The sequence below is a fragment of the Dipodomys merriami genome, unplaced genomic scaffold (assembly GCF_024711535.1).
Source record: "Dipodomys merriami isolate MVZ:Mamm:240054 unplaced genomic scaffold, mDipMer1.0.p SCAF_1, whole genome shotgun sequence".
NCBI classification, from domain to species: Eukaryota; Metazoa; Chordata; class Mammalia; order Rodentia; family Heteromyidae; genus Dipodomys; species Dipodomys merriami.
The window spans coordinates 20,874,583-20,901,037 of NW_027202270.1; the positions used below are offsets into that span (position 1 = coordinate 20,874,583).

Consider the following 26,455-nt stretch of genomic DNA (forward strand, 5'->3'; position numbering starts at 1 on the left):
TTCTCCTGGCACATCTATGCCATGTGCTCTCTTTCTCCGTCATATTTACTTTCTAATAACCTTTCCTATCACTGTTATTCTGCTCATGGTTTGCTTGAATTCCTCTTTTGGCAGAGGTCAACTTTACTTGCCCTAAATTTCCTGTAAAATTAGGCACACTGGCTGGGAAGTTAGTGATTAAGTATGTCTTAGTCTTATGTCTTGGTCACTCAAAGAAAACAGTAGTTTTAATACTGTAAAATATAATCTACAGTAGCTCTCATTTTTTAATAAAAATAGAAGCACATACTTTAAGTAATTATCTAAATGAATGTATGTGTAAAGGCGTTAACTGCATAATTGAGTTGAGCTTCTAAAGTAAGCTTCTCAAATCCTCTCTCTTCCATGGAGTATTTTTAGTCATTTTACCAAAACAACATGGAGAAAAATGTAGAAAAGGTGGTTATGCATTCAATACAGAAAACCCACATTTAGCTTTTCTGCATTTGTGATTGTCTGCTAGGAGCCTATATCACGGCGGTCGTAAATTTTTCCTCCTAGTTTAAGCCAATATTTTAATATATGTAAAATGCACAGGTAGAGTTTAGGGCTTTCTCCAAACAAGGGAGGGGACACCCTGATTACATGACTAGCATTTAAAGCTGTCAAAATATTCTCGATGACCTGATATTTAACATGAAATGAAAGGTCCTGGAAGAGATCATGATAATCTTCGCAATGATACCAGGAAAAATAAAGATATATAAAGTATTCCATGATTTGGAAGGGTTCGTATGGGAACTGGGGGTTTTATAAAACTTTGTTTCATCTCCTGTTTCCAAGAGCCAGTTTTCTCATTATTATTCCACATTGGTAACATTCACTGGTTTGGGGACTAAATGCTTGGTGGCACATGCAAATCTGTTTTTGGATGTTAATCTAATGGGCAGCATAGATGCTAGTGGCCAGCTCAAAACTTGGAGGGCTCACAGAGAATCATTGCAAAGTACTGAACAAATCTAAGCAACACAAGACAATTATATGAATTGACTTGTTCTGAACGTGAACTAGAAAGAGAGCTAAAAGAGAAAAAGAACATTATTTTTATTGTAAAGATTTGAGCTCTTTCCTGGTCAAGAGATGTTGCTAAGTATAACTTAGCTACTTGTTTTCTTTCTAAATCTCATCTAGCCTTTATAACTTGTAAGAGATGAAGACCAGAGAGAAGATCAACCCCACACTTGAATTATGAAACTAGCTGATGACCAATTACATGGATGGAGGGGCTGTTAAAGAAGAACAGTTGCATTAATAGAGATTTTCACAGTTGAAAAAGGAGAGTTCAGTAGAAGAGTAATTCCTAAAATTAGTATTCAGGACCAGAGCAGATAAATATGACAGCAAGGACTTAAAAATAAGAATGAGCACTTAGATTTGCAAAGAGTTTGCATTTTCATAGTCATGGGGAAGAATTCTATGTGGATTAGGGACCAAGGGGAGTCTAGTTTTGAAATATAGGAAATAAATCCAGATACCTAATTTGATCATTTCTTTCAATTCTAACATGTGGAATTTCATTTCTTTAAATACATGGCTTGAAAAAATCATATATGTAGAGATGCATTTAAATTTTATTTTAGTGTAAAGATGCTGTGCAGAGGGGTTACAGTTACATGAGAAAGGTAATGAGTGCATTCCTTGACAAGCATTGTTACCCCTCCTTTGTGTTTTCTCCTACTATCCCTTCCCTCCCCACCTCCTTCACTCCTCCCCCGCCCCCGCCCCAAAGTTGCCAAGTTCATTTCCAACCTAGTGTCTTGTGAGTATCATTGCTGCAATGGGTCGTCCTGTGTCCCTGTTCCAGCATTTTGTTATTCCCCTCCCCCTCCCCCAATTAGATAAATGTATATACAAGATGCCAGGTTACCAAAATCAAGTACAGTGGCAACAGGGGATATTCCATAGGGGGAAAAACATACAAAGGAAATGAAAAAAATCACATAGTACATTAAAAACAACAGCAGCAATGAAAGACCTCGGCAAATATGCTAAAATAGGCGCATCTAAACTCAAGTTCACTTCTTCTGCATTATGATTGTGCTTATTCTAGGTGCCACAGAGATATATCATGTTTGCCAGTATTTTGGGCATTTAGCACATGTTCTGCAAACATGTTGAATGCATGCCTTTGAGAAAGTACACGGAGCAAAAGCACCCAGGTAGACCTCCACTCCTCCAAGCATATATTTAATGACAGGTCTACTTCATGCTCTATCAGAAATGCCTCTCAAATACGCGCAGATTTTCATCAGTCTCACCTGGGCAAATAACAAGTTGACTCTATGAAATACAGATATTTGAGGAGATGAAGAGATGCAAAAGGATGCAGTCACATAGACAGAGGGCCAACACACTCTCACCTGAGCAATTCTTACAACTTTGTTTCATATAGTTTGAAGCGGCATTTTGAATCTGAGTAAAACCTCGGCGTTCAAGGTTGTAAATTCTGTCCTGTTCAACCTGAAATCCTCTTCCATGTGCTTTAATGCACTTGACTGTATTAGAAAGAACAGCTCCTCAGAAAACACTGTTATGGAGGATAGAGGAGCCTCTTCAAAGTTGCTCTTGGAATGAGGCTATACCAGCCACATAAACCAAGAGAGAAGAGGTTAAGTTTCTTCTAAGTTCTAAATAGAACAACGGGGGCTTTCTGATTAACAGAACAAATGTTAATTGAATTAATTAATTAATTGGTGAGTGATCAATGCTTAATCTTTAGAGTCATAACAAATGTTCAAGTAAGGTTGTCAAGATTTTTATTTTTTTCCACTTTGGAGTGATTTATAATACTACAATGATTTTGTAAAGCATTGGTCAAGGTCAAAGAATAATTGAAATGTATTTGAAACAAAGAGATTCTCTTGGATTAAACAGGAATACATTGGAACTTTGGTATGGAGGGAGGCAGTACAAGTTGATGCATATATATATATATATATATATGAGGAATCAGTATTTTGATTATTAATACATTCTGTACATACAGTATCCCCAGACACATTTTGAACTGTGGCTTCTCTATGAGTCATCATAATGGCTGTTTGAGTAGACCATTCCCTGTGAGTAGTCACATGGTAACAGATCCAGCAATGAGGGAAGGTGGTCCAGAATGTCTTGATCCATACTGAGAGGTATTATGCTACAGATTACCTAGGATAGCTTTTTTATAGAAAGAATTTTATAATTTTTATCTCATAGTCATTGAATTTATCAATGCAATTTGTACTTTTTGAACATTGGTGCAAGATATTTCTCCCCTAACAGAACAGAACGTATCTCCTGGAAGAGGTAAGTTTTGAATACAGAAATGGAAAAAAAAATAGCAGCTGATTGTGAAAAATGAATGAAATGAAAGGATTTGGTGTGTCTTTGGGTCTATTCAAGAGTAGTACTCAGATCCTTCTTTGATTTTCATAGGACTGTATGTCTGTCAATGGCCTTTATGCCTTTGTCACCGAATACTTAGAAACATTTAGACAAGACTTCCATCATCCAATCTCCCTTTAGTCTTCAAGTTTTGGCTGCTCTGGGAAAATATCTTAAGCCATTCCAGTTTACCCATAGCTCTTCCACCCTTTGTGATAAAACAATATAGGCGCTTTTATATATCTCTTTAGCATTTAAGAAAATAACATTTCACAGTTGTAACTCATCTCATTTTCATTCTGTAAATTCCATTTGTGAGAAGAATTCATTCAGGAACATAAATAAAAGGTACATTTATTTATACTAATATGTTTTGCTCTTTTTCTTATTTTGCTCCAAATTAGTACTATTTTTTCCACCCAGTAACTAAGAAATAAGCTTTTGTATAATAATAATAATAATTTTTCAGATATATATTTGTGGCAAGAGCTGTACACAATAATTTATATGCATACAATATCTCATTTTATGCATATAATAACCTTATGAAATAGATATACCTAAGCTCAGAAAAGTCGTTTTCCTCATTTATCTATAAATGCTAGATCGCAATGGTGTGGGCTTAGGAAACAGCACTACCTCCAGCCTGATAACTTTGCGAGGTAATTTTAAGCTTCTGTAAATAAGTCTACTCCTGTTTCATGCAAATTTACCTTGACAATTTGAGAAGTATGGCAATTAGGGACGTAAATTAGCAGCATGTTTCTAAAAGGTCCACCTACTATTCTTTCTTTCTTTTTTTTCTTTTTTACACTGACAGTGCTAAGGGTTTGAACTGAGGCCTTGAACTTGATAGGCTGGTACGGTCCCACAGAGACATGCATTCAGAACCGTGCTAGTTGCTGTTGAGGTACGGGCTCATGCAGGAATACACTTAGGCTTCAATTTGTCCATTTTAGGCTCTGTGTTATAGGATAACAGGTATGTGCCCTCAGACCCAGCTCTTAGTTGAAAACTTTTGTGCCTTGAAATTTGACCTTTCCTTTCAGCCTCCCAAACAGCTAGAAATATAGGCATGACCCAGTAGTGCCTGGATATATATATATATGGTGGTTTATTCCTGTAATCCTCATTATTCAGAAGGCTGAGATCTGAGAGTTAACTACTGAAAAGCTACAAGTGGAACTGTGGCTCAAGAGGTAGAGCACTAGCCTTGAGCCCCGAGTTCAAGCCCCAGCACTTGCACAAATATAATAATACTTCTAAATGTGAAAATCTAACTTCACTAAAAGACTTGAAAGAATTATTTCTGCTTTCTTGTTAAATTACTTAAATTGTAGTAAAGTGTACAAAAAATAAAAAGACTATTACAAAAATCTCAGCAACTCAAACTGCAAAAATCTGAGAGCTTCAGGTTTTCAGTGATAAAAGTGATTTGTTGAATTATATGACAATAATTACGCTTATAAATCTTCCAATGGGATCTGTTGGCCATGTACTGCCCTTTAGAAGGAGCCTAAACTGCTGAAAAATATCTGGGAGCTATCAGGCAGCAAGATTTTTTATCAAATTATGCCCTTTTGTTTTTGGATTTGAAACTGGTTTGGAATTCACCCTTAAGTAATGTATGGGTGGTTGTCAGCTAAGAACTGGCCTTACATTGTACCACAGTTCTTCCTATGAATGTTGCGAGCAGTGAAAATAATGCTTATATTTTTTGCTGTTCTGTAAGGTAAAAGATATAAGGCAAAAAGATATGATTCATTTCAATTGTATTAATATTAAACTAGTGAAAATTAGCATTATGTAGAGAGAATTGGTTGGGATAAATGGTTGATTTTATTATCAACAAAGCTTGAAAAAGTTTCTGGCAACTTTACATTAATGGGACATAAGTAGCTGTTGTTACATTTCAGTATCTGATAATTATATGATCAAATTTCTTTGTGATTAAATCTGTTTATTAAACAGATCAGGAAAACAATATATATTTCTTTCCTCTAGATGAAAGAAACACAGAGATGTTTACCATGTGTCAATGAAGAGTAAAATATAGCTTATGTATTGCCCGTGATGTGTGGTTCGCCTGCTGTCTCCATGTCAGTTCTTTCTTACTGATCCATGAGGATGGTGAAAGCAAACATCTAAGAATGTGTAGTATAAATAGATGAGTAGTAAATATCATACTTAGATTGGACTTAAAAGAATCCCCCATAGCACAGGCTTGGAATATGGCTTAGTGGTAGAGTGCTTGCCTAGCAAGCATGAAGCCCTGGGTTCAATTCCTCAGTACCACATAAGCAGAAAAAGCCAGAAATGGTGCTGTGACTCAAGTGGTAGAGTGTTGTACTTGAGCAAATGAAGCTCAGGGATAGTGCCTAGGCCCTGAGTTCAAGCCCCAGGACTGGCAAAAAAACATATGAGGCAACTTCTATGTCAAATTCCCAAGTGCTGTAAGAGACTAAGAGACATAGTGTTCATGTGTATGGCTTGAACTTATGTTAGCTATGTGTGATGGTTTCTCTGTAATCTCAGTCTGGGGTGTTTTACTCATGGAGTCTTCAATGAAACCTTCAGTTTTCCAAACATTATTTTGGGGAAAAGACCAGAAAGCTCTTTTTCTTCGAATGAAAAGTTGGGTCTTCAGAGCGGCCAGTTCAAGGTTGAATCACATGAACAAGAATATGGCATCTGGGACAGGCTTTGAGCTAAAATAAGAAAGGGTGACAGAGCTCCCTTGCTCCTTGCCCCTCTTCCCCTGCCTCTTCTTCAGCTGTAGCTGTAGAGATGGGAGGGAAGGGATGGGAGGGGAAAAACAAAGGAGGAGTCAACAATGCTTGATAAGAAATGTACTCATTACCTTGTTCATGTAATTGGAACCCCTCTGTACAGTATTTTCACAATAAAAAACATTTAAAAATATACAACAAAAATTTATATAAATGTGGTCTCTCAAAATATTCTCATTTTACTCAACTTAGTTTTTCTTGATTTTTTTTTTTATCCTAGGTCATTTCTTTGTTAGACCTGGGAACTGTCCTAAGCTTTTTTTTTTTTTGGTGGGGGGGTCTGGTTGTGGGGCCTGAACTCTGGGCCTGGGCGATGTCCCTCAGCTTTTCAGCTCAAGGCTAGCGCTCTACCACTTGAGCCACAGTGCCACTTCTGGCTTTTTTCTTTTTGCTTATGTGGTACTGAGGAATCGAACCCAGGGCCTCATGTATGCAAGGCAAGCATTCTACCACCAAGCCACCTTCCCAACCCCTGTCCTAAGCTTTTGTGCTCAAGGTTAGAGCTTTACCACTTTGAGCCACAACTCCACTTTCAGCTTTTTGTGTTTAATTGGAGATGAGAGTATTATAGACTTTCTTGCCCAGGCTGGCTTTGAACATGAACCTCAGATCTCAGTCTCAGTAGGTAGGAGAACAGCTACCAGCACTTGGCTTTCTCTTGATATTAAAAATAAGCACCTTATAATCCATCTGGATTGCCAGCAGCACTGGTGTTACCTTTTGGGAACATGACTAAGTAATGTAAGAGTTACTTGAATACAACAAAAACTGAGAAACCACCGTATCATCTGATTTTCAAGCTGCTGTGGATTGGCTTATAGCTGGGTCATTGACAGCATACACAGTTGAATGGGCTACTCAAATGGAGGATTCATGCCCCAAGTGTGACTGAACAGCACACTTCTTTAAACCTGTGTATTGTTTGTTTCTGGAATTTTCCATTTAATGCTTAAGATCATGACTGACGTGGGTTAACTGGGATGGTAAGTGAAACTGCGCATGAAGAAAAGACTATACAGTATCAAGAATCTGATGGGGTTTTTCTAGAAGAGCATGCATTCACTTTTCTTATTGAAGTGAAAGAAGCCACTATCTTATTCTTCCTGGTGAGCAAGCCTGGAATCTTATTAGCCACCTTTCACTATGTTTCCAACAGAGCAAGCTGAAACCTGCGAAGGGGTGGGCCTAGTGACCCTCTGCACAAGCGCTAAGAACCATTTGCTTCCGTTCTGCAGAAGAAAAATAACCCCAGGTGTTTGCCTTTTTTCTTCAACAGACATTCTTCTTTTTGTCCAAAGTTAATTTCGGTGTGACAACAGGGCACAGAAATCCAAGAAGAACATTTAGACCATATAGGAAACAGAAATGGATCTGTTATGGTTAAATATAGGCTCAGATAATGATAAATAGAAAAATATCTAGAAGACATTTAAGAAAAACAGAAAGCAATACAAACAGGATGGACCATTTAGAAAAACAAGCAAGCCTTTAAAAGAGGAGTAATCGTATATGTCTGGAACACGCAAAAAAGGTCAGATAAGATGATGTTAAGTGAAATGAACACCAAGATAGGGACACAAGTGTTTTTTTCTTGCTTGCTACTGTTTCTAATGTATTTATAAGATACCACGTGATTTTTTTTGTTGTTGCTTTGTATGTCCTTCCCCCATGGTATAACTCCTGTTTTCACTGTATTTGATGTTGGCATAATTTGGGGAAGGGAAGAGAAAAAACAAATTGTTTAGGGATACAGGTTGACCCATTGCAACAATGAGATGTACAAGATGCTATGTCGAAAAACAAACTTTACAATTTAAGCTGGGGGGAGGGCGGGGCCGGGGAGGGGGCTGGAAATGGGAAGGGATGGAAAGGGGAAACAAAGGAGGAGGCAACAATGCTTACCTTGCTCATGTAACTGTAACCCCTCTGTACAGTATTTTCACAATAAAAAACATTTTATAGAAGAGGAGTAATAATGAAAGTAGAAATTACTAGCACCCCTGAAAAACACCAGCGCTTAAAGTCATTTTTTTTCCTCCAGAAAATACTGAAGTATTTGCACTATGCTTATCTCTTCACAACTATGATTTCTTCTCAAGTTCCTTGTAATTGGTGATATGAGAAACACCCAATTGGTATGCGTAGTAAAGAGTAAGTTAAATTTAAAGCTAGTTGTTGCATTCATTTTATGAAAAATGTAGAGACTGTTTAGTGACATTTAGAAAGAATCTGTGCAATAGAATCTGGTAAAAAATGCTATGTACTAGCAATCTTGGTCCTAATACATAACATTAAAGCTTATGTTTCTTGTAAGTCTATTCTTTCAGCTTACCCATTATGCAACAGTTATTTAAATATAGGAAGTTAAAAACAACAAATAACCAAAAAAGAAAAACCCAAATAATCCCCAAATCCTAACTTTTCGACTCCAAAGTTTGTAGTCATTTTGTCCCACTTAAGAAATACATATGGGGCTGGGAAGGTGGCTCAGTGGTAGAGCGCTTGCCTGGCATGCATGAGGCCCTGGGTTTGATTCCCCAGCACCACATAAACAAAAAGAAAAAAGCCAAAAGTGGCACTGTGGCTCAAGTGGTAGAATGCTAGCCTTGAGCTGAAGAGCTGAGGGATAGCGCCCAGGCCCAGAGTTCAGGCCCCACGACCGGACCCCCCCCCCCAAAAAAAAAAAGAAAAAGAAAAAGAAATACATATATCAATGTATATTTCTAACTTTTGTAGCACATTACATTGTACAGAAAACCAAAATTGTAAAAAAAAATGACTTGTTTATCTTTTGTTTTTGCTACACAATGCATTTATTAGTAAATTAGCTTTCTATTGGTTATTTGAATCTATTTTAGATTATATAGTCTGGAAAGGGAATCACTATATTTATAAATATTCAATGGACTACTACAGGCAGGTGCATGTATATTTACCTTTAAGCTTAGACTAAACTACACACATAAAATAAAATGAGCAAACCAATCACCTGTGGCTTCAAAATTGTAATAATGAAATGAGCCAACTTCTTATGACTATAGTGGTTATTATCTAATGTAAAATATATCTTGAATCATTGGCTCAGTTTTCACTTCTTTTGTTATATTTTTTAATCTTCAGAAAAAGATAGTGTAGAGGAAGAGATAATCTGTCAGCTCCTTTTATTCCATGATCAATATAGTGGAAAATATATAGAAAGCTAAAGATCATGGAGCCTCTTAGAGAATAAAAAGCTTTAAATCATTTGTTGTGTTTCCTCTTCTCAATGACTTTGTATGTGCTGGAGCAGGGAGTGCTGGTGGTGAATAGAATTTAACAGGATGCAGGTGTGATGCTTAGGGACCATCCACAATGTTCTTGAAGTCACAGTGATGAAGGGAGCATGGCAGTCAGAGGTATTCAAGCATACCTCAACTAGGTCAGAACCATTTAGACATTTCCTATTGTTTTCATTTTAATGTAAAAATTACAGCCATCTGCTTGACTCCTGTGTAATTGCCTGGACTAAAATATACAATTTTACATCTTGCCAAAGTGACAATGGCAGAGAATTGCAAGATGTTTTGCTCTAAAAGATTTAAACTGGATGTGTAATAAAGGCAGTAAAACTGAGGAATGAAAATATCTAAAATAAAAAAAAACTAAACATATGGCACTACAGCCATTTCTTCCCATGATGGTGACTATTAAAATGTCTGTGAATAGAACACATTTTACATATTCCTCCAGTATCTTCCTCTTGTTTCTATGGAAGTACTGGTGGTCAGCAGGAGGAAAAACTTCATATAAGAAAGAACGTGGTTAAAACCTCCTTGGGATCAATAGATAGAGAAACAAGCCCTTTAGAATGTCTGTTGTGTCCTGTGACAGTGTGAGGCCATTATTTGTATTCACAACCTCAGGATAAAATTACACTCACCCCCCTCCTTGTTGCCCATATGGTGGTCACATGATCTGTCTTAAGCACTACTTGGTATCGTTGGTTCCCCTTTACTGCTTCTCTTACTCCTCACGTTAGCCCATATTCCCACTGCTGCTCCTCAGTGTTTCACAAACAGTAATTCATCCTTTCTCTAAAATAATTTATAAATGTAATTGGAAACATAAACTAATGCTATGCAATTTGAATTACAACCAAAAGCTCTACTTTTGTGAAGTTCCACATACATCTATTTTTTAATAAATCTGACAACTGATCCAGTTAGAAATGACTGTTCCTGAGAGAGAAGATATTTGTAATGAAACCAACACAAAGCCAAAAATGATCCCAGGAAGTTATGACTTAAGTTCAAATAGGTCAAATATCATATTGGATCTAGCATACTATTATTTATAATATTAGAACTTATATATTCAACTGACCTGTTGGTTTCTGTGGAAAGATTTTTTGCTGTAAGAAAATAAAATCTAGTCCCAGTACAATCAGCAAAGCCTACTTTACAAAAAGCATGCACAATTCATACTTACATAACAATACAATACTTTGACTCAAATGTGAGTATCCATTCTTTCTCTTACCTCAGAGTGACTTATTCTTTATTATTACAGTGTATGTTTGTTTCCTGAATTCTCCTTTGTTCTCATTTCACTAGTTGCTCATTTCAAAGGAGGGTAGATGTTAACTCCATAGACAAATTTCATTGTTAATTAAATTATACACTCATATCTATTTAGACCTTATGTAAATTTATCTGGGTAATAGATAGTGAATGTGATTTCAGGGATTTTAAGGACTACACTAATTTGAAGTTCTAGGTAATTTTGGTTGCCCGCTGTTCTTTTATACTGAGATGCTACAGTCATTATTTGTTAACCCTGCAGACCCTTCAGCACATGTGAGCAATGGGACTTAGAACAAAAAAAGAACCCACACTCATTCAAAATGCAGAAAAACTGGGTCAGCTTCACTCTTTCTTCATTATGGGTAGTAGTATATAAACAAATGTGAACACAGACCATGAGGCTGATTCTTAATTTCCCTGTTGAAATACTCTCCAGGAAAAGTACGTGCTGGAGTTTCTGACAGCTCAAAGTTAAGCATCCTCCTATTTAGTAACATACGGATGTTATGAGAGAGGACGGGGATGAAGGATACAGAGAAAAGGATACAGAGAAATAGTCATTTATATTTTTTAATATATCCATGCTATTTATCATGAGGACTCCAATAAAATTGAATTTTCTTGAATAATTATTAATCTAGTGGCTTAGTAATTAACATTTGTATCATTCTACCACTAGTTGTATGTTTTACTAAAAGAAATCATTGAGTATAAACTGTTAAATTCTACATACACAAAATAATATTTTCCAATCATAGTGATCATTATGGTTTCAAATTCAATATCTATTCCAATACACTATTCGCATATAGTTGGCAAATACCAGTTCACTTGGGATGCCAATAAACCTAAGGCCTCATGTAAATAATGGTATTCTTCAAGAACGCTTTTACAGCCGTAGAGCTACCCAGGAAAATTTTAACATATTTAGTCTGTTGGAGGCATTGTCTATCAAGATTCACACATTTTATTTTGCGTCTTAGGCTATCTGGTGCCCTCTCTACTGGTGGTATCATTCACACAAGGAACAGGGCGAAGTGAGGACAAGAACAGCATATTGTGGAGAAGGCACTTTGACATCAGGGTGCAGGTCTTCCTGAAAGAGGAGTTGCTCCACTGGGAAAAGAGATAGCTACAAGCAGATGGTCTTCCCTAACTGAAACCGACAGGTCTACAGGCAGTTGGTTTCTCCTATAAAATAGGCAGTTCATTCCCTGGGGTTTCAGTACAGCAGGGCTTAATTATTCCTGGCATATGCCCATTTCATATGCTTACAATATTATGGCCAAATTAAAAAACAATCATTACACAAACTGGTAATACAAAAGCCAATGGACACAATGCATGCATTAAAACTATCGCCAGAGCATTGGTTCTCAAAGAATGCAGGTTTCATTATTGTAATTTGACAAATGACAAAGACTACATAGTATTTCAACCAGCTCCTAGGTACCAAATGAGTTTGTTTTTGTCTTATACACTTAAATTTTGTGTTTCAAGAAGTGGAAAAGTCATTGGAGTTGAGCGATATTTTCAGTACTCAGGTATTATAGTTACAATGTTTAGTTCTAGGCACCCATATTATTTGTCTTGGTGAAAACTTACCATCATAGAGTGGTTCATCTTATTATGCCAACGAGATGTTCATAGGACAAAGTTAAACTTATACTATATGAAAGTTCTATCACATTTTAATATGTTTTAATTTACATACTACATATAAAACAAATGTATTTTTAGCAGGATTCTCAGACTACAGTGCATAAGAATATCTTTTCAGAAACTGTTCCTTGTTAATGAAAATCTTCAGGATACTTTTGTAAGAAAATTTAGATTTAGATGCTGAGTACCAGAAATTAGAATTATTACTATGCATGATGTACTTTCCATAAAACTGTGTGTCTATAAAACCAACAGTATTTGTGTCTTATGATATATATACATATATATATACATATATATATATCACATTTTTGTGTGTGGCTCATGTGAAAGATTATCATGACTTTATAGAGAGTCAAAGGCAATATACCCTCAATTATTTTAAATTCAGTTTTTGATTCAACTCTATTCACTGAAGACATTTGTTTCTTGTTAGCAAGTTCTGGCTTTGGGATAAAACATACTCGTCCAGATGTTCTTTTAGCACAAGAGTGCTGAACCAAGGCCATATTATTTTTTGTTCAACCACCTGGGTATTAGCATCTGTTTCCAATTTTATATATGCAGTTTTCCACATTGATTACCATCACTTTCATTACTTTACAAACTACATAATGTAGCAACCATAAGACTCCAACATTCCAATTTCCTAGATTGGTTTATTACCAGATTGGTTTATTTTAGCAGAGTGTTTGCAAAAATTTAATATCTCCATCTAAAGAAAGATAATTCAGTAAAACGGGAACGGTTCATTTAAAAAATATCCCAAGTCAGTCTAATTAAATTTAATGACATTTTAAATAAGATGCTTTGGTTAATAAAAATAAAAACCTGTATTTACTTATAGGCTTTCTTTGTGTATGTTATATATATATATATATATATATATATATATATATATACATTTATAAGATTATATAATATAAAAGTATAAGTATTACAATGACAAGAGGGACACATGGCACATGCTCATCCTCATATGTGGAGTTAGATCTAATATGTACTGGGATTTGTCAAATTACACAAGATTCTAGATACTCACGTATAGTGAGACCAAAAGAGAATAGCTATAGGAAAGAATCACGAAGTTGCAACACCCAAGCACCTCTTCATATGTATATAAAATACTATACAAACTGAAACAAGCCCCAAAGATATGGGAACAAAGGACATTTTTCTTATTTTTTTTTTCTGATGACTCTATATGCTTTACCTTATATATGGTGTACTCATGTGCACATCTTTAGGGTGGAGTGGGCAAAGGGTATAGAATCAGAGGAAAAAGGGTAAAAAGGTGCAGTAGTAGAGTACCCTGGGCATTGATGAAAGTGGGTGGAGATGGGAGGAAGGGAATTGGAGAAAATGAGGGAACAGATGATACTAGGTAGAAGGAAATGTCTTTATTACCTGATGTATGTTAAGGTAACCCCATTGTATATTACCACAATAAAGTAAATTTAAGTAAATTTGAACAACAATAAAGTAAGTTTAAAAAATTATCCAGTACCTAATAAATGAATTTTAATAAACTCAGACTAACCACAAAAGGTAAAAAAAACTTTATATGCCAATGTTGTAAAATATACATGTAAAGCTGTTTATCATTTTTTCCACTTAAAATTTACATTTGAACATTTTTCCAGAATTAATGCATGTAACATGTTTAATTACAGGAACAGAATTACATTTCTTCATGAGTTAGAAAGGAATCTATGTTTCCAGGGTGAAGAAGAATTTTACAGAAGTAGCATTTGAGTATTAGAAAACAAATAAATGTATGCCAGATGAATAAGGATGCAGATCTTGCCTGTAATGTGAGAGGTGGCTGATAAATAGACTCATAAAGGATTTGTAAGAAGAAAGTTGTCAGGATCAGATCAGTCTTCTTAAAGACAATGTATATAGGTTTACATTTTGCAGTTATTTTATAAGCAAAATAGAAGGTACTTGGTAATGGTTGATATGTTCTTTTTTCGTTTGTCTGCCACATTCCATTCTCATCCATCTGTTCCAACCCAACCCATCACTGCTCAACTTCCTCATTCCATTTTCACACACACACACACACACACACACACACACACACACACACACACACACACACACACATCGAATAAGGTTGCATTCTTTTACCCTGCCAATCTTCATTCATTTACCCCCTTCCTTTGACCTTACTCCCTCACACACCTCAAGTTTCAGCTCCCTGGTATCCATATTGAATGACTAACTTACAGTCTACCAAAATGTTCCATGTGTCAAGAAAAAGAGGTCACACTGGGTGCTGGTGATTTTTAGCTATAGAGGATGAAATCTGAGGATCCCTATTTGAAGCCACCCTAGGCAGAAAGGTCCATGAAACTCTTATCTGTAATTAGACAGCAAACCTCTGGAAGTGGAGCTGTGGCTCCAGTGGTAGAACACTGGCTTTTAGTGAAAATGTCAAGCAAGAGTGAAAGGGCCTGGGATCAATCACCAGTGCCAGCCCCATTGCTCAAAAAATGGACACGAGATTTTAAAAAATAAATTGGGATTTGAGCTTGAAACTCATGATGCTCTTCTCAACAGAAAATAAGATATCATTCCTTCTGATGGAAGCATAGAATTCCACCATATATAATTACCACATTTTCTTGATCCATTCATCCATTGAGGGCATCTGGATTGATTGACTCCATATCTTGGCTGCAAGAACATGGTTGTGCTAGTGGCTTTATTGTGGCCTTGTTTGTTGTCTATTGGATAAATGCTCAGGAGTGGAACTGCTGGGTAATATGGGGAGCTCTATGTGTAGTCTTTTGAGGGACCTCTATACTACTTTCCAGATGCTTAAACAAGTTTATATTCCCTCCAACAGTGTACTAGCATTCCCCACCAGCATCTATTATTGTTAGTTTTCTAATGGCCATTCAAACTGGGATGAGGTGGAATCTCAGTGCTGTTTTGATTTGCATTTCTTTTATGGCCAGAGATGTTGAGCATCCAGGGGCTTGAACTCAGGGCCTGGCCCCTGTCCCTGAGCCTCTTTGTACTCAAAGATAGTGCTCTACGAGTTGAGCCACAGAACCACATCTGACTTTTTCTGATTAGTTTATTGGAAATAAGAGTCTCACAGACTTTCTTGACCTTGGCTGGCTTCAAACCTTGATCCTCAGATCTCAGCTTCCTGAGTAGCTAGGATTAGAGTCATAAGCCACCAGTACCCAGCTGTTGTTTCTTTGAGAGCTTACTTTTGAGGGTTTAATTTTTAGAGCTCTAAGTATATTTTAGATATGACGCCCTTGCTTGATGTATAGCTAGTAAAAATCTTCTTCTCCTGTTCTGCGAACATTCTATTTATCTTATAGCTATATTCTTTGCCAGGCAGAACCTCTTCAGTTTGATGCAATCCCATTTATACAGTGTTTCTTTGCTTTATTGTGATTCTGGACCTTTACTGGGCCTAGGAGCCCCAGTGTTTTCCCCACCCTTTCCTCTAATACTTTCATGGTACCTAGATTTATGTTGAGGTCTTTGATCCATTTAGAGTTGATTCTGGTGCAGGGTGATATATATGAGGCTCTAGTTTCAGTTTTCTGCATGTGTTACCAATTCTGCCACCACTATTTATTGAAGAGGGTATCTTTCTTCCATCCTGTGTTTTTGGTTCCCTTATCAAATATTAAGTAGATATAGGTCTGTGATTTCTGGTTTTCTAAATTCTGTTCCATTGGTCTCCAGGCCTATTCTTGTACTGGTATTAAGCTGTTTTTATTGCTATGGCTTTATAATACAGTGTGAGGTTTGTTATTGATATCCCTCCAGAAGTATTCTTTCTGTTAAGTATTGTTTTTTCTATTAATGATCTTTTATTATTCCACATGAATTCTTGGAAAAATTATATTAAGTGAAGTAAGCCAAACCCAAAGAAACCAGGTTGCAAGGTTTTTCTTAATTTTTGGAACTAGAATGTGCTTGTAATTCTACAAATAACCACATACTGGATTGTAAAAAACAAAAAATACATTTGGATATGATACATCTTACAGGATTCTACACATGTATACAAGTGAGAATAAAGGAGGATAGTCTTAGGAGAGGATAATAAAGGCTTAATAGCTATGTGCAAATGATCATATAAAATGATATTTATTGAAATGAACTCCAAGGAATGGAATCAAGAGGATTTTGTTACCTTGTTATTTGTTTCTTTTTTTTTCTATATTCCTCCATTGTAGCTGTTTTTGTTTCCTGTAAATTTTGTATTATATGTAAGTTTATCTGATTTGGGGAAGGTAAAAGGGGATCACAGAAATGGTGGGAAAGGGGTAAAAAATGCAGCAGTGAAACTAGGGACTACGTTGAAAATGAACTAGAAAACTTGTGGGGACAGTAGGGAAGGAAAACTGGGAGAAAGCAAGGAAGGAATAACATTATTTAAAAACACTGCTTAAAAATATACTCATTACCTGACTTATGTAACTCTAACCCCTCTGTAAATCGTCTTCACAATAACAGTAAGAAGATAAGGTTTATGCTTAGGTACAGGATGTTGGCAACAAAAAGCTGGGATTAAAGTGTCTTTCCAAGCATAATTCTTGAAAAAACCTTAATTTTTTTCTAATTTTTTCCATACTTATGAACATTTGTGGAATCTAAAATTATAAATAAATGAAGATATTGCAAAATTTATCTGCAAATATATCTACAGAAGTACAGCTATATAACAATAGAAATGTAGAACAAAACCTACAGTAAGATTTTAGTTCCAGAAATTTTAAAAAGAAATAACTTCAAAGAAGTGAATAACACATTTTTTCCTTTTGCTACAGAATTCTGCTTTAAAAATGTATGTATAAACACATACACACACAAATAATAAATTTCACCTGAGTGTCTCATGGGAGAGTGAACAAGGCTAGGAAGGTTTTAAAAAATGACCATTACTGTACTTTTGTTATTTGAGACACTTGAAGAAAGATTCAGGGGAAGATTGTCTTATTGAGCTCCTAGGGGAAAAGAATATATAACTATACATTCTCTGGAATCAAAGGAAAAGGGAGAGAATCTTTTTGTTAGTTTACCTTCAAAAAATCCACAAAATTGCAGGGTTATTTTACTTCCTTTGTGCATAGAGAGAGCAGCCATTTGCTAAACTAAACCTTTCAAAGACAACATAGTGGGCTACTCAGAAAACTACAACTACAGGGTACAGTGAACTGATAAGAGGGGCATATTAAGACCTGTTTGAAGGATTCTTTCATTGTAATCTTTACCATTTCCTAAAGGCTTTCCTGTACTTTTCAAACCTGGCATTCATCTTTAGGACTGACCATCTAAAGCACCTCTAACTCCAGTAATGATACTGTTTCTTAAGAACAACTTCCTGCCTGTTACACTAACTTAAATTTGTCTACTTGGATGTTGTCCATTATACCTGTTCTTCCACACGGGTCTTTGATAACGAATAGTGGCAAATGTTATATTTGAGTACACTGTCATCAACAAAAACCTTTAATAAATTTGAGTATAATCTGCAGAAATCCTAACACACAAATTAAAAAAAAATGTGAGTGAGATACAAATGAGTGCACTCTAGCACTCTAATATCATCTTGAAAAAATATTTTATGATTAATTTTTTATATTTTAAATTTCATTTCATTGTGAAGATGCTCTACAGAGAGGTTACAGTTACATGAGGGAGGTAATGAGTATATTACTGTTGATCATTGTTACCTCTTCCCTTCCTTGTTGTCCCACTATCCCTTCCCTCCCCCACCTCCCCCACTCCCCCCCCCACCCCACCACTCGAAGTTGTAAAGTTCATAAAAAATTGTGAATTATAAAAGCTGTAAAGTTCCAATATACTGTCCTGTGGATATCATGGTTGCAATGGGTCATCCTGTGTCCTTCTTTCAGTGTTTTGTTATTCCCCTTCCCTTCACCAGATTAGACAAATGTATATACAAGATGCAGGGCACCAAAATCAAATACAGACAACATGGGATGTACCATAGGGGGAATAACATACAGAGGAAACAAAAAAATCACATAGTACATTTAAAACAATAACAACAAAGACAGACCTCTTGTGTCTTTTACCTTTCTTGGTACTAGTATGGAAGTAAACTCAGGACCTTGTGTTTGAGCTACATTACTAGTCCCTTTGTGTTAGTTCAGTTTGTCAGACATTGCCTCAGGCTAATCTTAAATTGTAAATCTTCTACCTCTGCTTTCCAAATAGCTGGAGCTATGGGTATATACCACCAAACTTAGACCCCAAGTCTTTTTTTTTTAAATTATGGTATATCCTAAGGAAATAACAACATACAAAATGGCCTAAACACCGATGCATATTGTTTTTCTATCACTCCTCTTAATTAAACACCACTGTCCATAATAGGATATAGTCTCAGCTGCACTTTTACATGAAAGCAAACAGCTATCTCGGGATTCATGAGTACATTCAAGGCCATCAAATTTCAACAAGGAAAAGGGATTGATTTTATAACTGATGCTATTGGCAGATTTTTTTTCTGCTTCCTTTTAATGTAAAAAAATTATTTTCTTGCATTTGACTTCATCATACTAAAAGTAGTCTGGAATATGTGAGCTTCCAAAAGCATGAAATGTCTACCACCCCTTCCTGTGACATTGCCTCTTTTTCATTTGGGTCTAGGGAAATCTTTGCATGAGCCCACTGGGTGTAATTCATGGAGAATGGCCAATCAAAGTAACCCAGTCTTCACTGGCTACAAAATGAACATTTCACTGCTGATTAGATATTTTCTCTTTCAATCCTAAACTTGAGCAGAATAGTACCTGGGCTGAAAATGGTTGCAGCCATTTCATCTTGTTGACAATATCTGAGAATAGTACTCATCAGTCCAATTCCTTTCATCTCCAGAATTCCTCAGATCCACTATTTTTGGATACCTTTATTTATTCTTTTTTTATTGTGAGAATACCATACAGAGGAGTTACAATTACATGGGCAAGATAACGAGTACATTTCTTATCAAGCAATGTTGCCTGCTCTTTGTTTCCCCTTCCCATCCCTTCCCATACTCCCCCACCACCAGCCCCACCAAAGTTGTAAAGTTTGTTTTTCGACATAACGACTTGTTGTTGCAATGGGTCCATCTGTATCTCTAGTTTAACGATTTGTTTTTGCCCTCCCCCTCCACAAATTATACGGACATCAAATACAGTGAAAGCAGGGATTATACCATGGGGGAGGGACATACAGGGCAACAAAGAAATTATCTTATAAATATGTTAGAAACAATTGCATGAAAGAAAAAAAATTTTGAATACTTATTTTGGGGTTCATTCCCCTAACATCAACTTAGCTGACGTTTTCTGCTTGTCTCATACACATACTAGTTATTGCAAATAAATGAAACCATGGGACCTTTGTTTCTTTGGGCCTGGCTTACTTCACTTAATATAACCACTTTCTTTAGTGTAACCTTCTTTTGGATTTTTAAAAATGGACAATGCCTTTCTAATCTATCCCTTTTGTAGCTGAAATAGTAGAGTCAGTTTCCATGGATTATTATCAAGAATTACAGCTATATAGTCTGGCAGACAACAAGGGCTTGGTCTCTTTTCTGCAGAGCTGTGGACAGGAGGCAAGGGACATGAAATACTCCCTACCAACTAAAGTAGCAGAAATTATTTATGTAAACTTTGTGTTGTGCAAATACAAGGAAGAATGAAAGATCCTTAGTTATTTTCCTTTCTTTTCCTGTCTACTGCCTAGATGTTGATGCCCATGGTGACTTTTGATGCTTCATGTTGGTATTAGGAAGGAATTAATAATATTGAGACATAGTTAAGTTATACAACTTTTACTCATTTATTACCCTTAAAAACTATCATAATACTTGATACACTGATATTGGTTGCAAATAAACAGCTCATAGTCAGATTGTTTAAGCAGCTATATGAAAACTTTCAGTCTATGAGACAAAATAAAATATTTTCTACTATGTAAGAACTTGGGCAATTTGCTACTGCATTTTAATAGTGGTAACTATCAACATTCACCATAAGAAAGTAAAATAAAGTTGTAGAAAACATACTCGAATTCTGAACTGCAAAATGTCTATTGAGAACTTTCAGAAGTTAACCAAAAAAAAGCTTCTGGAAACTTTCTAATAATAACTAAAGACAAAGGAATTCAAAAAGTATTTTCTGGGTAGTCATTTCCAGATATGCTAGCATTTGTATAAGAGGAATATAGATAACTCAGCAAAGTATAGCAAATAACATTCAGAGAAGGGAATATTAAATAAAAAGGAGAGCTTGGATATTGTAGGCATCCACACACAATCCATTTCTTTGCAAAAAGGCCCATCTTTCACATCTTTGCCAATGTAATTAATGTCTAATCTCATTATGGTGGTGGCCTCAAGTAGATGAGGCCAGATTTGCAAATTAGAATCTTCTTACCTTATCTCATTTCTTGAAAATTGTAATATTCTTGAAAAAATCTCATGGACTCTTATTTCCAAGACTAAGAAGTCACAAAATCTTAGGATCCTCTCTGGGGGCTGATGAGTATAAGGGCAAGAATAGCCATTCTCTGATCATAGCCATGTTTTAGGAAACCCTATACCCATCTCTGCTCCTCCTTCCAAGTGCTAGAAGTGAGCCTATTAAGGATCTTTGATGATGTGACCACATCTATAATTAAGGAGTTCTAAGGATGACAGTGATGGGACAATATAAATTCTAGTAACCTGAGGAAATAGGTAGAATCATATTGTAGTTTATGCTCTAGAAAACTGGTTGTTAGAGTTGGCACAGGTAAACTATTTCAGGTGAACATGGTCTGCAAGCAAATAGATTGCTTCAACATGTGATGCAATCCAAATAACTCTTTCAAACTACAAGATACAATCATGACTTACAGTATGCTTTTATTTCATGCATCCAATTGTCCTGAAATTGATCAGTATTGGGATATCCTGAAGATACATAGTCTAAATAGCATACATAAATGGCCTATTCGATAACAATCTTGTTTCTTAACTCAAAGGTTTTTATTAACTTCTCTGAACATTTATATGTATAAGAGAACAAGGAATCCCAAGGCAAGAGAAACTTGCTAAGCTGTGAAACTTCAAAAGATCTTTTTGGAAGAAGCATTTGATGACCTTCAGAGGTTTAAATAGCTATCTGATTGTCTGCAGGAACAAGCTAATCAGTAGATGTGGCTCTTGAACTTAAGCCAGATATTAAGACAGAAGACATTTTTTAATGACAGGAAAGATTCAAATCAGGAGTGTTACCAACTGGATGTTTCTAAAGTAACACAATGCAGTCACACAGTGTTTGTATGACTTCAGAATCTCTTTACCATTTTTCAAGTCAAAGAAAGACATATTTGATCAACTCACACAGGAGAGACATGCCATTGGCTAGCAAGGTCCTGCTGTGGTGGGCAGACCTCCGAGTAGTTCTTCTGTGTGTGTGTGTGTGTGTGTGTGTGTGTGTGTGTGTGTGTGTGTGTGTGTGTGTGTGTGTGTGTGTGTGTGTGTGTGTGTATGTATGTGTGTGTGTGTGTATTACTCTATTGCTGGCAGAAATTATTGCATTTCCCTCACTTTTATTCTCAGAATAATTTACTTGCTCATCACCAAGTTGGCTAGTCTCTAATTCCTTTAAGAATATTCCAGGAAAATGATAACAAATTTAACATTGAATTTTCTGACAAAATTAACAAGTTAGTGAAATGAGGATTTCAATCATCTTAGAAAATTTTTGGTGTTACATATGCCTTTTAGAAGAGAATATTTAATAGCATACTATGTACTAGACAAAGCAGTTTCTATTCAATAGCTGTCCGTCTCTCTACATTCAGGGGAAGGCAGACTTTTCCCTCTACAAAAATGAAGAGAATATCAATGGGGCTAATCTCTCCAAAGTGCTGAGAGCTCAAAGCAATTGCCTACAGTTGTAGAGGACCCACCCTTATTATCTCTACAAAAGCAAAATGACCAAAATGCAAAACGCTGCCTGGCTGCTGGGACAAAATTCTCTAAAGGAAGCTAATCTAAACATGTGCCAATGTACTCCTTAGCTTAACACTTTGAATTTTGATTTACTTGCTTAGAATAAAAAGTCAAATTATAGGGGCTGGTAAGGTGGCTCAGTGGTAGAGTGCTTGCCTTGCAAGCAAGAGGCCTTACTTGCCTTGCAAGTAAGATGTTCGCTTACTCAGCACAATATAAGCAGAAAAAGCTGGGAAGTGGTGCGGTGGCTCAAGTGGTAGAGTGCTAGCCTTGAGCTGAAGAGCTGAGGGACAGCGTGCAGGCCCAGAGTTCAGGCCCCATGACTGACAAAAAAAGTGGTCAAATAACAAACATGTTCGTTTATGAAACAAGATCAGGAGTCAAAGTGGCACAAAATTAAATCATAGTATCTTAAATAAATTCATTAGTACAAACGTTGAATACTATCATACTTCAGGGATGTAACTCTTGCGATCTAATTATAAATACGTAAGGACTATCAGATAATGAATTTCATGATATGGTATGTTCTTTTCTGGGTATTCTATGTCATGTGAAAATTTATTTAATGTGATAGCCTATGAAGGCAAGATGGATGTTTCTGAAAAATGCTAATATAAGAACACACAGCAGATAAAATCACCATGACTTAATTTTTTAAATGAAACACAATGTTTAATTTCATTGCAGTATCCCATAGACATGTCCTCCTGGTGAAGAGCTGCATTTGAGGAGGCAACTACCTCCGCTGCCTTGTCAGAACTGCTCTCCAGTATCAGCCACATCTTTGCTAGGGTGGCTTTGCTCCTCTTTGCTCTCAGACAATTCACCAGCATACCTTCAGTCCTCCATTCTGTTGCAGACACAAGGAGCTCCTCAACCTCACTTTACTCATGGTCTGTCTCCTCCAATCCTTCTGTCTAGAATGCTCTTTGCATAGATCTGTTCATAACTTGCTTGCTCATGTCCTGAGAGTGCTTTTCTCAGAAGCCTTGCCTATATAACTTACCTGAAATACCATCACCTTGACTGCATACTCTACGCAGGAAACATATTATTATGTGTACATTATATGAATCTGTGGGAGAAAGAAAGAAGACAGACAGACAGACAGACAGAAAGAAAGAAAGAAAGGAAGAAAGAAAGAAAGGAAGAAAGAAAGAAAGAAAGAAAGAAAGAAAGAAAGAAAGAAAGAAAGAAAAGAAAAGAAAGACAAAGAAAGAGAAGAATATCAGAGGACAGAGAATCACAGTTGCTTTCTTTTTCTTCCATTAGAGTGTTAACGATGAGGGCACAGGTTACTGCTATCTTCATTGGCTTTCTATAGATTTTTTTCACTGATGCTCACAAACACTGTAAGAGGTACAATTATTGTATTATCCTCACTTGACAAGGAGGAAACTTCCAGGCATTGAAAGATTAAGAAATCTGCCTATGTTTAGAGAACAAATTTATTTGTAGAATCTGGATTCAAAATCAAACAGTGCCACACTGGAGGCTATAAAGTGAAAAATATATAACTAATTAAAATACTATCTTATCAAATATAAATAAATATATTACAAGAAAATATAAGTTGATTAACTGATTTGTGTAGTTTCATATAATTTATTTTTATATATTCTTACATATTGTTTTTCAAAAATATATTGATCACTTTGTGTGTATACATATATATGTATACCTATACATATATGCACATATATACATATATATTTATATGTTTATATAGCTTTCTACAGTCATATAAAAGGAATCTGAATGCTATTGTGAGTTGCAAGCATCAGTACAATATTCTTTTCTTCCTTTCTCCAGGTGAGAACCACTTGAGAAATAGACACTAGATTTTTAGTTATGAACACAAAAAACATTAGCAATAATATGATCTGGTTGAATGAAAACAACACAAATTTTCAGCCTCTTACTTGCTCCCAATGCTTCTCATATTGAATCAGTCCCTATTTACCGATTTATTAAGAGAATTGTAATAACTCAGGCCTCTACTGTTAACCAAACAAAAACAAACAACCATGTGCCAGAGGACTGACTCTACAAGGAGAGGGCTACCAGTAGAAGCTATTCAATGGGACCTGTTTGACTTCTTCTAAACTCTTCAGATAGAAAACAGCCCTTTCATAGATACGGGTAAAAAAGGTTGAGGACAATCTACTTAAAGTTTTCTATGTCTTTACATTTCTTTATAATAGTACAGTATCATTCTCTTAGATGGGTATGTAAAATTCCATTGTGTATATACCACATTTTCCTGGTCTGTTCATTGGTTGAGAGGCATCAGGTTGATTCCGTGTCTTTGCTATGGTAAATAATGCTGCAATGAACATGGTTGTGTTGATGGCTTTACTGCAATCTTGGTCTGTGCTTTATTGAATAAATTCACAGGAATAGAATTGCTGGGTCATAGGGTAGCTCTTTACCAGATCCAGAGAAACACAAGTTGCATGCTTTCCCTCATTTGTGGTAGCTGAGGCATGCCTACAAATCTATAAGTAAATGCATTGAGTGGTAAGCAAGCAGTTACAAATGAATTAACTGAAGTAAGAGCTCAAATAATATAATTTTTTTAGAATGACTAAGTCAAAGCTCAACAAAATAAGTACCAGGAAATGGATACTTGCAAAGAAGGGGGAGGTGGAGCCAAAAGGGGAGGATAAAAGAATGAAGGGCAGAACGGGGAGAATACAGGCAAGAATTCATTGTACATACCAAAGAATTAAAAAAAATAAAGAAGGGGTGAGTTGAATGGAGGTGAAGATGTTAAAGGCATAACATAGCACAAAATGATTTGTATACATAAATTGCTTTGTAAAAAGGCAAAAACTCAATATATACCCTAAAATAAAGAAAATATATATCCTAAAAATTAAGAAAAGTGGGGAAAGGGGAGTTTGGAGGGGTGGGTAAGAAGGTTGAAAGGGGTGACACTGATCAAGATGCATTGTATTTGTAAACTGCTTTGTTCAGTGGCAACTACTTTGTACAACTACTTAAAGATAATAAAAACATGAATGTTTTTCAGTCCAATTGGAGTGGATAGTCTCTTGGTTCCAGATATAAATGAAGCCATCCAAGATTAAACATTAAACTCCAGCTTTCCTCTGGCTTCAGATAAATCAGTCTTATCCTCCCTTTCCTTCCTGACTTCCCAGCAGATTTTGGAAGGCTGTGTAAGAACAAACTGTGGATAGCAATCTAGTCAATTATAACAAGAAGTTCAGATTATATCAGATATTCATGATTTCACATCCACATTTATTTTTATGTTTCCCTCTTTTACATATAGAGACATTTTAAAACTTGTTTGCTCCATATTCAAAATTAATTGTATATTGGATTTAGAAACGTTACACCTGGGAGAAGAGACCTCACAGGTAATTCCTATGCTGGTCTTGCTAGATGTCATGCCAGATTTTTATGTGCATCTGCATCTGTTAGGGTTCTGGCATGCCAAAAAAAAGAAAGAAAGAAAAGAAAAAGAAAAAGTCAAGTCTTACTAAGATGCAGGTTTTAAAGAGACTTAGCAATGAAGAAATACTTTATCAAGGGGCAAAAATCAAAGAATAGTTAAAAATAAATAAATAAATTTGAAGCAGTGGGAAGTTGTTATTGACAGTAACCTTGAAGAGACCTGCAGAGGAAATGACCTATGGGAGTCTGGTTGACAACTGGAGCCCCAGAAGCAGAGGTGCTAACAAGTCCTGCATCTTGGAGCTCTTAGAAGTATGGCCATCATGCCAAAGGACCCAAGCAAGGGGGGAACCAATACTGAGTGCTCCCACCTCTCTCTCCTCTGCTCAGCTCTTCTGTCAGTATGACTCTTGTGGGGACAGTTCCATAAATCAGTAGGCAAGGTGACCTCCTTAGGGAACAAAAGAAGTCAGAAAAGAATGTTGAATACATGATGGAGAAGGAGGGTCATGGGAGAATGAGCAGCACAACAACCATGGTCAGCTTGTCTATTTATTTATCTAGATACTGAATATAAGATTATGTTCTAGACTCTACTGTGCTTTTTATTT

General features: G+C 36.1%; 1 protein-coding gene across 3 annotated transcripts in view; it reads right to left on the minus strand.

The window, feature by feature from the left end:
• The window catches only part of Spag16 (sperm associated antigen 16), a 782,336-nt gene that overhangs the window by 183,078 nt on the left and 572,803 nt on the right, over window positions 1–26,455 (minus strand). The gene's annotated exons all lie outside the window — the stretch shown is intronic.